The sequence below is a fragment of the Equus quagga genome, chromosome 21 (genome assembly GCF_021613505.1).
Source record: "Equus quagga isolate Etosha38 chromosome 21, UCLA_HA_Equagga_1.0, whole genome shotgun sequence".
In the NCBI taxonomy this organism is placed as follows: domain Eukaryota; kingdom Metazoa; phylum Chordata; class Mammalia; order Perissodactyla; family Equidae; genus Equus; species Equus quagga.
The window spans coordinates 13,596,260-13,608,417 of record NC_060287.1 but is presented as its reverse complement, the minus strand read 5'-3'; the positions used below and the strand labels follow the sequence as shown (position 1 = coordinate 13,608,417).

Below are 12,158 nucleotides of genomic sequence, written 5' to 3'. Positions count from 1 at the left end.
TCATATGAATCAAGGTTCTAGTATGGTCAAATGGTAGCAGAAACTAGGTTTAAAGAAGAAATATGAGACAAATTTGGTTTAGAAAACTGGTAGCTGATTTTTCCCCCCTGCAAACTGGAAAAACATAGTTACGATTTAATTTTGAAAAGCAGGAAATCCTGACACATCATATTTTTCTAGAGCATGGTTTGTGAACTGTTGGATTAAATTTTTCAATGGTTGAGGATAAGTGATGGGTAGGAGGTTGACAATCACAGTGTAGGGCTATGAATATCCAAGAAGCATGATGAGAAGTAGCATGAATAGGTGGAAAGAGACTTGGATTATGAATAAAATGCCCCAGTTCTACCAAACATAGAACCAACTCTACTCCTTATTAACTTTGTCATTGGGGCAAGTTACTTAATTTGGGGGACATTCAGTACTTTACTTGTAAAGTGAGAATCAGTGCTTACCTGACCCATCTTACATTATTTTGATGATACTCAAGAGCACAATATACACAATAACACTTCGGAAGTTATCAAGTAATGCCATATGTCTTTGATTCTATGTCATATACTATTAATTCATCATTTAATGATTTAACATCCCTGAAACGGGCTGTGTCTCACAGTCACTATCTGCGGGGCTCATTTCCGATGCATCTACATTAGAACATGCCCAAGGGAGGTCAGCAGACTGAAAAGAAAATCCCAGAGATAGTAGTGGATCACTTTTCAAAGAAATGCTGCATTGCCAGTCTTCCTATGGAACAAAAGATTAAGTTGTCTTTAAAAACAAAAACAAAAAAACATTGAGCCAGCCTGATGGTCTAGTGGTTAAAGTTCCTCACTCTCCACTTCAGCAGCTGGGGTTCATTTCCTGGTCGCAGAACCACATCACTCATCTGTCAGTTGCCATGCTGTGGAGGTGGTGCACATAGAAGAACTAGAAGGACTTACAATCAAGATATACAACCATGCACTGGGGCTTGGGAAGAAGAAGAAAACAAAGGAAAAAAAGCATTGGCATCAATGACTGAGTCAAAAAGTGATTCTCGGGAGACAGACTCAATGTGAAAATGTTAGGAAGGTCCTAAAGAATGTATTTCACTTATATTGTCCTTTTATTTATACATAAGAGTGACAATAGATTTTTAAAATCTATACACAAGTAAATTTAAAAGAGTTCTTCCAATAAGTATAAAATTAAATTTTATGTGATAAAAAAAGCATTGTGTCATTATTTGATTTCAATTTTCTCTCTTTGTAGTACATAAAACAATTGATGGTTTGTTGGAAAGAAAATTAGTACATAAATATACAGTGTTATTATGAAGCTGCACTAAAAGCAACTTAGGAAAATGGCATGTGTTGGTATCTAAGGTAAGGTTGGCACATTTCACAACTTGTTTAAGGTTGTCCTCAATACCAATGAAGAGATCATGGAAATAACAACCGCCACCACTGCAAAGAGACCTGAAAAGTTTTGATGTGCATGCAAGCCGTCTGGCTATTAGAAAAACAAACTTTACCCTATGGGAGGAATCTGAATCTGCTTCTAATTGACAAAATACCATTCTAGCCCTATATATTGACTCATTGACAATCAACGAAGCTTCCTGGAAGGATAATAACAACTGTAAAATATGATTTGATGACAGGATATTATAGTAAGTAGCTTTTATAAAAGCTAATTAGTGAAGACCATAAGAAGAAAAGCATGCTGGTAAATTCATCATTCATGACCTATTTCAATAATCTCTTCCTCAAAGGAAGAAACCTTTCCTTGAACCCCCAAATATGAACCAATGCCTCCTTCCCTTATAACACCCATTTTAACCACATCTTTATTAAAGAACATATCAAACTAAATATTAGCTGTCTCTTCCTATGGGTGCCAAAAGCAAGTAACCATGGTTTGTTCATTTTGTATCAAGAGAACTTGTTATAGTGTCCCACATGGTGCCTAGTAGGCTATCAATAAATAATTGGTGAAAGAATGAATATGTTTAATGTATCTTGTATATAAGAATCACAAGCTTTAATTTGCAGGCAGTTTGTAAATAAGATTAATGATGTCATTACAATATTATGTCTTAATTTACATGGCATAAAAGATAATGTCTGTACTAGAAACATTAGTTAATTGATCTACCACACCTATCTTACCCTTCTAGTTCTACCAACCCTATTTACAGGCTTGGGAATGTCAATCCTTGCGTCCTGAGTGAACTTTCCCTCACCTCCACTCCTAGCTATGGTTGATTAGACCAAGGGTGAATACTTGCCCACATAAGAAGTAGTCCATTGACTGGCCAATAGTCAATCAAATTTTCTCTTTGGAGTATTGGACCAATAGACAGTCTGCACAAATGGAGGATATCATAGATACATTATTGGTAGACCATCAGGATGAAGGGCTATGGTCTTCTGAGGGCTAGTGGCACAGCATTTTCTTAGATTCCATGTGTTTTATGCCTTAGAAGCCCCTTTTTTCTCAAGTTAATTGGCATAGGTCTCTCTTCCTTAAAACCAAAGATGCCCTATGCAAGCATAAGTACATTTTTGTATACCATCAAGACCAAGATAGAGTATACTGGTTAACATGGTTGATCAACTTTCCAAGGGCTATAATACACTGAAATATGACTAGTGCAAAATTTACTCAAATTTAATAATTCTTGGATGAATTATTGCTCATTTTACAATCTAAACTACTTCATGTGCTTCAGAAACTTTGGGTCTTGCTATCTACTGGAAATAACCGTTTGACCATTGTGACCAATATTGCAGAATGACACACTAAACACCACTCTAATTTCTTTGTAGCATGCTTTCCTGCGTACTAGACACCGGAAAGCTGAATGTTACACACATTTCTCAGACTCAGGGGAGGTAGAGTTTCACATATGACCTGGTTTCTGTCAACCAGATGTACCTATATAAGACATGAAAGGTGGATATGAATGTCATAAGGCAATGTTGAAAAAGTCATCTGCTTCTGTGACTGAACGTGAATAAGTTTTAAGCTGGGTCCATGAAACTACAGTCTTAGGAGGAGGTAAGACTCTTGCTTTGTTATAAAGCAACAGTGAAATTGCTGGCAAGAGATGATGAATTGTATTGCTTCCTCATCTAAGCCTGTTATTTCAGATGCTCTCAAGGTAGCCACCATTAATTTAAGGGCTAGAGGGATGAGCAGAACACAGAGTTCAGTAAACAAAAGATGAGAATCTGTAGGCTTAAAAACCGTGTCTGGGCAAGACTTTTGGCTATGGTAGTTTGTACATGGAATAGAATAGAGACAAATCAAGTTTGTTAAATGTTTGAAGGAACTATCTTTCCAAAGGAATCCCAAACTTAATTTACAACAGTCTGTGACTGTTAAAACTTTACAACAATCCCTGTGCCCCAAAAATTCAAAATTCACAAGGTCTCCAAGAAGGGCATCCTCTCCTGGACTCTCCTCAGAGATATTTGTTGAGGAAAATTGACAAGGATGAAACTCCCAGGAGCAGATCCAGGAGCAACAGAGGACAAGGCATGAAGAAATACGTTCAAGAAAAAGACCCAGGAGCTGCCAGATTGGCCAACCAAGGAACTCCCCGAAATGCTATGGCAGGGAGTCCTGGCCATTCCTGCTTAGCAGGTTTTGATAATTATTATGGACTAGTGACTAATGTGTTTCTCATTCCCCCTTTTCCAAATGGACAAGTTGAGTGCAATGATCCATTCCTCCTCCACCACTGAAAACTCGAATGTGCTGAAGGCTGAAAACACGTCTTTTGTTTCTTGGTTGCCAGCCTATAAGGAGCCCCATCTGGGCTTCTTGGAGAGGGCTGCATATCACCCAGAAATCTTAGTCAGTAGATTTGGTGCAGTAGTGGAAGGAGACTTAGGTCCCTTGGAGAGATGGTGAGACTGTTCTATGTATAAAAACAAAGGCACGTATGTTGGTTTGGAAAAACAAAAGGGCAGACCATGACAGAAAATGCTAACAGCCTATTGCAGTGGCTTTAAACTATGTCCACAAATTATCTGATACGCTTCCCTTCAAGATGACTTTCGCCTTAAAAGAGAAATTAGTTCAGTGACTTACTTCTAATTAATAGAATAAAATGGAAGTATCCTGTGTGAATTAGGAGACCAAGTCATAAAGGACACTGTGACTTCATCATTGCTGTCTCTTGGACAGCTCGCTGTCGGAGGAGTTAGCGGCCACATCATTAGGATACTCAAGCAGCTTGTGGAGAGGCTCATGTGAAAGGACCTGAGGCCTCCTGCCAACAGCCATGTGGGGAACCGAGGCCTCCTGCCAACAGCCATGTGAGGAACTGAGGGCTCCTGCCAACAGCCTTCTGAGGGAGCCTTCTTGAAATTGAATCCTCCAGCTCGAGACAAGTCTTCAGATGACTGCAGACCCTGCCAGCATCTTGACTGCAACCATATGAGGGACCTTGTGTCAAAACAATTCAGCTAAACTGTTCCTGAATTCTTTACTCCCAAGAAACTGAGATAATAGTGTTTCTTGTTTTACACTATGAAGTTTTGCTATCCAGCATGAAATGACCAATACCCACTCAATATCAAGTCCCATCTTCTTCCTTAGAAACAAAATCTTGATTTTATTTGAATATTATTCCCAGCTAAAATACTATATTCCCCACATTCCCTCTGGATACATCCAATGAGATGTTAGCAGGAGTTGTTGGATGGTCTTTTCAGGAAAACTCCTTAAAAAGGAGGTAGGCCACTCACATTCTTCCTGCCTGGAATGCAGACTTGACGACTGGAGCTCTGGTAGCCAACTAACATCACGAGGCAATCTTTAGGTTGAAAACTGAGAGTTACAGTGACAGAACAGAAATAATGTGGATGCTTAATAATGATGGCATTATCAACTCAGCCCCAGAAATGCATTTGTGGACTTTTTTTACATTGGAGAAAAGCAAACTTCTATCTCTATTAAATCACTGAGTTCTTGTCTCTGTTACTAGTAGCCAAATGCAGCTGATGGAAACTGGAATTAGAATTCTTAGACACCTGGCTTTTAGGAAATATAGTTCACTGAACTACACAACAGGAGTAATTATTTATCTTTGTAGGGATAATTACAACTATAAATTAATAAGTTACGTATCTGGCATAAGCCAGCTTTGTGAGACATGAATGGTATATATTGTTTATCCAGGATTCTCTTCCTTGGTCATGCCTGGAGTTCCATATTGGTATTGCTGAAAGACCACACACACACACACACACACACACACTCAGAATCATGCACACTATTACTGACACTTGGGTTGTCCTGATAACACCATCCTTTACCCTTACTGTCCTATGTCACTCATGAATCACGAATCGCAAAGTTAATTTCCAACATGTAGTTTTCTGGTTTTATAAGCATATACATTATTTTGTTGATTTTTGGCAAATCATATCAAGCAAAAATAATTTTGAATTGTGGCTTTTTTAAACATTTACAGACTTTATTTTCTGATACATGTCAAATTTGTTTTTTTTCAAAATGAGAAGATAGAAAGGCCCTTTAGTGTTTATTTTTTTTTACAATATATAATAGCTTTATTTAAATGTTCACGTACCACATGACTCACCCATGTAAAGTATACAAGTCAATGTTTTTCTAGTATCTACAGAGTTGTGACAACATCCTCACAAGCGATTTTAGAACACTTTTATCACTCCAAAAAGAAATTCAGCACCCATTAACAGTCGATCTCCACATCTTCCCAAACCCCTCCTCAGCTCTAGGTAGTTACTACTCTACTTTCTGTTTCTAGAGATTTGCCTATTGTGGACATTTCATATAAATGGAATCATACAACGTGTGGTCTTCTGTGACTCGGCACACTCTTTCCAAGTTCACTCATGTTGTAGCCTGTATCAGTAGTTCATTCCCTTTTCATTGCCGAGTAGTATTCCATTGTAAGGATATACCACCACCTTTTGTTTACCCATTCATCAGTTGATGGATATTTGGGTTGTTTCCCTTTTTTGATATTATGAAGAGTACTGGTATGAAAACTCATGTAAGTTTTTGTGTAGAGATAAAGCTTTCATTTCTCTAGGGTATATACTTAGGAGAGGAATTGCCAGGTCATGCGGTAACTCTATGTTTAACTTTTTGAGGAATTTCCAGACTTTTTTCCAAGGTGGCTGCAACATTTTAAATTTTCACCAGCAGTATATAAGAGTTCTAATTGCTCTACATCCTCGCCAACACTTGTTCTTTGTACTTATTTATTTTTATTATAGCCATTGCTAGTGAGTGTGAAGTGGTATTACATGGTAGTTTTGATTTGCATTTCTCTGGCAGCTAATGATATGGAGCATCTTCTCATGTGTTTAATGTATATCTTCTTTGGAGAAGTGTCTATTCAGTCTAATATACCTAGTTTTCCTTTTTTCATTTGTGCTTTTGGTGTCATTTCTAAGAAGGCTTTGCCTAACCAAGGTCGTAAAGATTTATTGCTATATTTCCTTCTAGGAGTTTTATAGTTTAGTTCTTACACTTAGGTCTATGATCCATTTTGAGTTAATTTTTATGTATAGTGCAAATAAGGTGTCAAATTTCACTCTCTTCCATATGGGATAATCAGTTGCCTTAGCACCATTTACTGAAAAGACTATTCTTTCCCCATTGAATTGTGTGAAATCTTAGGAGTATATATGTATGCGTGTGTGTGTGTGTGTGTGTGTGTGTGTATTTGAGGGTGAAAGTAATTTTAGTTTGGTTTTGTGAAAAGATTATATAAGAATTTTATGATTCTTAAACCAAACAAATCTAAAACAGATATGTCAGAGTCTATGTCTATTTCTTTTGAGGTTCAAACAACTGCACAGATGGTAAACATACATCATGTTTTCTTTATAGCTTTCTCCCCTACAGAACCCTGAGTCATTTGGAAAAGCAGATATGTGCCTTGCTTTAGCTGTAGGTTATCTGAATAAAATCTCTAAAAATTAATAGGATCAAGTTTTATCCAATTGACTTACTATAGGGGTGTATGTTTGTGAAATCACAAAAAGAAATTTTGTATTCATTTATGAAACGACTGCTTAATGAGAGCTACATAACCCATTTCTACGTAAAAAGATAGGATTCCGCGTAATATTTACTTTCAATCGTTTAGACATATTAAACTGACATATCATCAAAACTGACAGGTTTTCCTTAGATTCATTGGGATTTCTTGGCTTTTTGGATCCCTTAACTATGCTAGACACTTCCTTGTTTGGGGAATGAGAAGACATCGTCCACATTTGCATTTCATTGAAGTATCTGCCTTTTTCTTCCACACTTTCAGCTGCTTGTATGCAATCATTTTCAGACTTTTCCTTTAAGATCCAGTTTTCAGGATTCATTTTAGTGTAGCAATTGAGTGCCCTGGTTTTGGCAGTCCTTGGCACTGAAGCCTCATCGAAAGTAAAAGGGCTCCAATCTTGTTAGAAAAAACTGCGCAGTAACCTGCAGACAGGGTGTGGAAACATCTTCATTGAGCTCTTTAGACCTTCTCAGTACTCAGGTCTCTGCAGCACGTCCTTACCACTGCAGCTTCGGGGAGGTACTGCCTCGGACGAAGGCTGGGTGGATTTTATAGTCCACAAGTAACTGGGCATGGAAGAATGGAAAAGCAAAACCCTGGGCTTCCAGGGCCAAGAAGATCCTTGACAGTAACTAGCATGGAGGTAATTCTGTGATCTAGGGAAGCCCTTTTTAAAAGCTTATTCAACTCAAAATTTATAGTGTTTTATTTCTGCCATAAAACTGGTTTACGTTTACAGTCTACCACCAGAACTAATAGAGATAGGAGTAGCTGTAACTACAGTGTGGTTAATGAAGACACACTACATAAAATGTAAACCTTGCTGAGTCTCTAATTGGCATAAAAGCTGAGATGCAAGAAAGCGGTCTTTATAACGTAGCATAGCTAAACGCCAGTAATCAACACAAATAAAATCTGAGGTTGAACAAGATTTAGATTTTCATCTTAAGAGAATTTCCTTTAATTGTGCTACTAAAGATTTCATCTATTCTCTGGAGGTGTCCTGTCCAATATGGCAGCCATCAGCCACATATGGCCACCGAGCGCCTGAATTTCACTAGTCCAGGTGGAGATGTCCTATGAGTGTAAAAGTCACATTGGAGTTTGAAGACTTAGCGTGAATAAAAAAATGTAAAATATCTAATGAATAATTTTTACGTTGTGTACACATTGAAATGATAATATTGTGATACATTGGGTTAAAGAAAGTACATTATTAAAATTAATTTTACCTGTTTCTTTTTGTTTTTTAAGGGTGGCTACTAGAAAATTCAAAAATCCATATGTAGCTCACATTTGTGGCTCGCTTTATACGTTCTTATTGATCAGCGCTTCTCTTGAGATTAAGGGACGGTAACAGCGTAACTACCCTGGCATTTCAGCTGAATACATTTTTGTCAGTTGTAATTTATTAGTCATGAGTTCATAGCGTACAATGTGGGTTCAGTACTTCTCAATATGTATTTTTGTTTTCTTCACACCTCTCTACTGTTAAACGGTCTTTTTCCTCTTCTTAGAACTCCCTTCCCACTTTGCCTATTTGGCAAATTCTTACCTTTTAACAGCCAGCTGAAGCATTATTTTCTCTATAAAATTTTCTCTGAACTCCTCCATCCCACACCAGTACCCCAAATAGAAATAAACACCCTGTCCTCTGGGCTGTGACAGTATCTTGCCTGATATCCTCTGAATGTCTACTGTTTGTGGAGCTCAGGGATATGGACTCTGTGCCTGTAGCACTTGCAATTAGAGTGAGATACAGACAAGTAAACACCATCACAAAATGGTGTGAAAAATGCTATAACAGGAGAGATTCAGGGAGCACACCACAAGCATACCTCTCTTGGACTACTTCTTTGTGGTGGATAAACATCTTGAGCCTGAGCTATAAGTGTCTGACACTATAGGGACCCTTGGTTTATAAAAATACTTTTGTGTTTAAGTATATAAACGGAAGGACATCTTCGTTCACATCACAGTTGGTTAAATAGGAGTTGTGTACAAAATACAAATTACTGAATAGGCCTTCTTATATTACATATATGCCCCAGCATCCTTGCAATGACTCTCTGAGCCAGGAAATTTAGGTATTGATTTTTTAAAAACAAAGAACAACAACAAAATAGCCCCAACACAGTTAGCATGATTAAGTAAAAATGAGTTCCACAAAAGGTGTGCAATTTACCTAACACTAATGTACTATCAAAAAGAGTTCAGGGTTTCAACGAGTGGTTTTCTGTGAGGTTGAGAAAACAGATTAATAATAAGAGGTGAGCAGATTTGTTAAGCAATCTAACATATGGTAGTGGACTTTTTAGCACTAGTGTTGCAGGGCAGGACCAGCACTCGGCTTGCTAGGTTAATTGTGTACCTCTTACTTTTTAGGAGGTTCTTCATCTACCAATCTCAATGATACAAACCTAGTTAAGATGTAAAGAGAATGCTTTTCAAAGCAACATTTGAGTAGTCCAAGTACGGGTCCCAAAGTCTGTGCACTAAGGTTCATGTGCCTTACTCCTTGGTGAGCACATCAGTTGCTCACGTGGGACCTATTTACTTTAGACTGAATTGTGACAAGTAAGGCTATCTGGATTCCCATTCCCAGTCTGCACCAGACTAGAAGCTGCCAGTCAGAAAAGGTGGAGGATTTTACAGGCAGGCACACTGGCAACAGAGAGGAAGGACCACAGATTGTCAGTTAGTGAAGGGGGAGAGAGAGAAACTACAAAAGGCAGAGATCATCACTAAGTCACAGTACCCTGGAATCCTTCAGAGCAGCAATTGATGGCTTATATACCTCCTGGGAGCACCCCTGACAACTAGGAAGAAGCCCAATAGAGAATAGGAAGCCGAGGGATCTGCCGAATCCACTACAACCTACAACAATAAATACTTTTTAAATAAAATTAACCCTGACTTTTCAAGAAAAAGCCAAATGAAGTCCAATAAACTACTTAAGAAAACAGAAACATTTTAGAAAATCTTTGTAGAACAGTTAAAAACAGTTTTTTAAAAAAGGAGTTTGTTAAAGGGCCAAGCTCCAATTAGGCTGATCATCCATTAGTTGGAACAGTTCTCTCATTTATCCAATACAGGATAAATGATGGAATATGGAATAGCAGACTTTACTAAGCTGCCTTAAGGAGATTTCAAACTGTGGTATATGCAAATAATAAGTGATCCTATGAAGTTTAAACCATATAAGACGGCAACAGATTGCACAGTTGAATCACTAAGCTGATCTAAAATAATTGTTCGAAAATGCCTCATCACTATTAAGCAAAATATTCCTACCGTGTGCCGAGCACTGTGCTAGGTGCTGGATGTACTAAGCATTAATTTGAAGAATTGCTTTCACTTTTAAGATTGTGAAGGTATTCCAAAACTCTCATTCCTATTTTTAAAGGTTAAATGAAATTTTAAGTGAACAATACAGCCGTTACATAACAGGCGTAGAATACTGTTTTATGACTTAGATAGGTTTTTTTTTTTTTTAAAGTGCGCTGGCAAATCTATTTTCAAATGCTATCAGATTCCTAAGGTTATGAAAACCCACACAGAAGAATGGAGTGCCTCATCCACGCACTTGTTTTGGGTAATAAGTGTTTTAACATAGGCATACCTTTCAGAGTTTAGGGTGAGGCTAAGCTGTACTTTAGCGTTCTCGTTATCAAGCAAAAACAATTTCAGCAACGGCAAGCATTTCCCCTGGCAATTTTTTTCATGGCGAGTTACTAAATGCTAGAGGCTGGAGTCAAAAAGAAACCTGACATCTGGGGAGGTGTTGAAGGGGTGTTCATAGTGCTGGTTAGATGTTTGGGGAGCGTTGAGGAAAAGATTTGAAAACAGCAAATACAAGAAGGGGGAAATTCTGGTTTCGTCTGACTCTCTCCTCCCTCCACTTTCCCTCTTCACCAATCCATATCCCCCCCAAGTGAGAGGCGGGTTCAGCGAGATTCGGCTGCAGGAAACCGAGAGGCTCCACAGCGCTGCCTCCCCGCCTCGTGATGTAATTGTTATTTCTTATTTGGACACTGAACCGAGGAGAGCTGCCGAAGAAGTGGCAGCCCTGTTCCTTTCGCCTTGTCTTGTAGGGTCAAATTCTTCCCAGGGAGGATGTCGATTCGCTGACAGGCTCCGCGGGAGACTTCGCAGTGACAAAGCAGCTGACGGGAAACCCTGCTCCTGGGTCCTACGTCCGTCCGAGGAGCTGCCCGGGGCACTCCTCAGGTCTCCCGCCCAGCTGGCCTCTGGAGTCCCTCCACAGTCATTCCTGGGTGCCTACTACGTGCTGGGCGTCGAGTCACAGTGACCTGGAGTTAGTGCCCGTGCCCCCCCCGATGAAAGCAGGACACACAGATCACAAGGTGGTGGAAGTTGGGGGTGGGTAAGACGGAGCCCAGGAGGTGACCTGGGAGGAGGGGGGCGCCTAAGGCGCCAGCACCCAGGCGGGGACCCGGGGTGTCCGGGCCCCCAGGCTGTGTCCCCAACGCGAGCCTTTGGCCTGCGTAACCCGCCCGATGCCCGGGCCCCCGGGAGGAGCTGTCCAGGCGCCGAGGGGCCGGCGCGGGCGCTGGGGCCCCTGCTCTCCGGGTGCACGCGGTCCTCCGCTGCCTGGGCCCGGCAGCCCCCGCCCGGTCCTCGGGAGGGCGGGCCGGGAGCACGACCGCGGGACCGAGGGGACCGCTGCGCTCCCGCGGGCTGCCGGGCCCCGAGCGGCTGCCTGTGGCCCCGGTGACAATGGGAGGGCGGGGGAAAAAAGGGTTAAGAAACTTGGCCGAAGAGCTGAATGGCGTGGAGCGCCGAGGGGAGGGACCGGCCGCGGCGGCTCGGCGGCGGAGGGAGGAGCGCGGCGGCGGCGGGCGGGCGGCGAGCGAGGCGCTCAAAGTCAGCCTCGCAGACATTGCAGCAGAGCCCCGAACTCGGGAGGCGGCGGCGGCGGCGGCGGCGAGCGCAGGGACAGCCGGCCCACGCCCGCCCGCCCGTGGCCTGGCGTCCGCCGTGCGCTCGCGGCGCTGCCGCGCGGAGGGACGAGCCGGCTGGGCGCCGGGGAGGACGGGCGGCGGGCGCCTTCGCAGAGGGAGCCGCGCGGAGCGCGCCTCGGAGC

At 41.2% G+C, this 12,158-nt stretch overlaps 1 protein-coding gene across 4 annotated transcripts in view; it reads left to right on the top strand.

The window, feature by feature from the left end:
- Positions 1-11,107: 11,107 nt before the first annotated feature.
- The window catches only part of NRIP1 (nuclear receptor interacting protein 1), a 93,206-nt gene continuing 92,155 nt past the window's right edge, over positions 11,108-12,158 (top strand). For all 4 annotated transcript variants that reach the window (XM_046648048.1, XM_046648047.1, XM_046648044.1 and 1 more), the window contains exon 1: positions 11,108-11,418. The gene's annotated coding sequence lies outside the window, so the exon portion shown is untranslated. The remainder of the gene's footprint in view (positions 11,419-12,158) is intronic.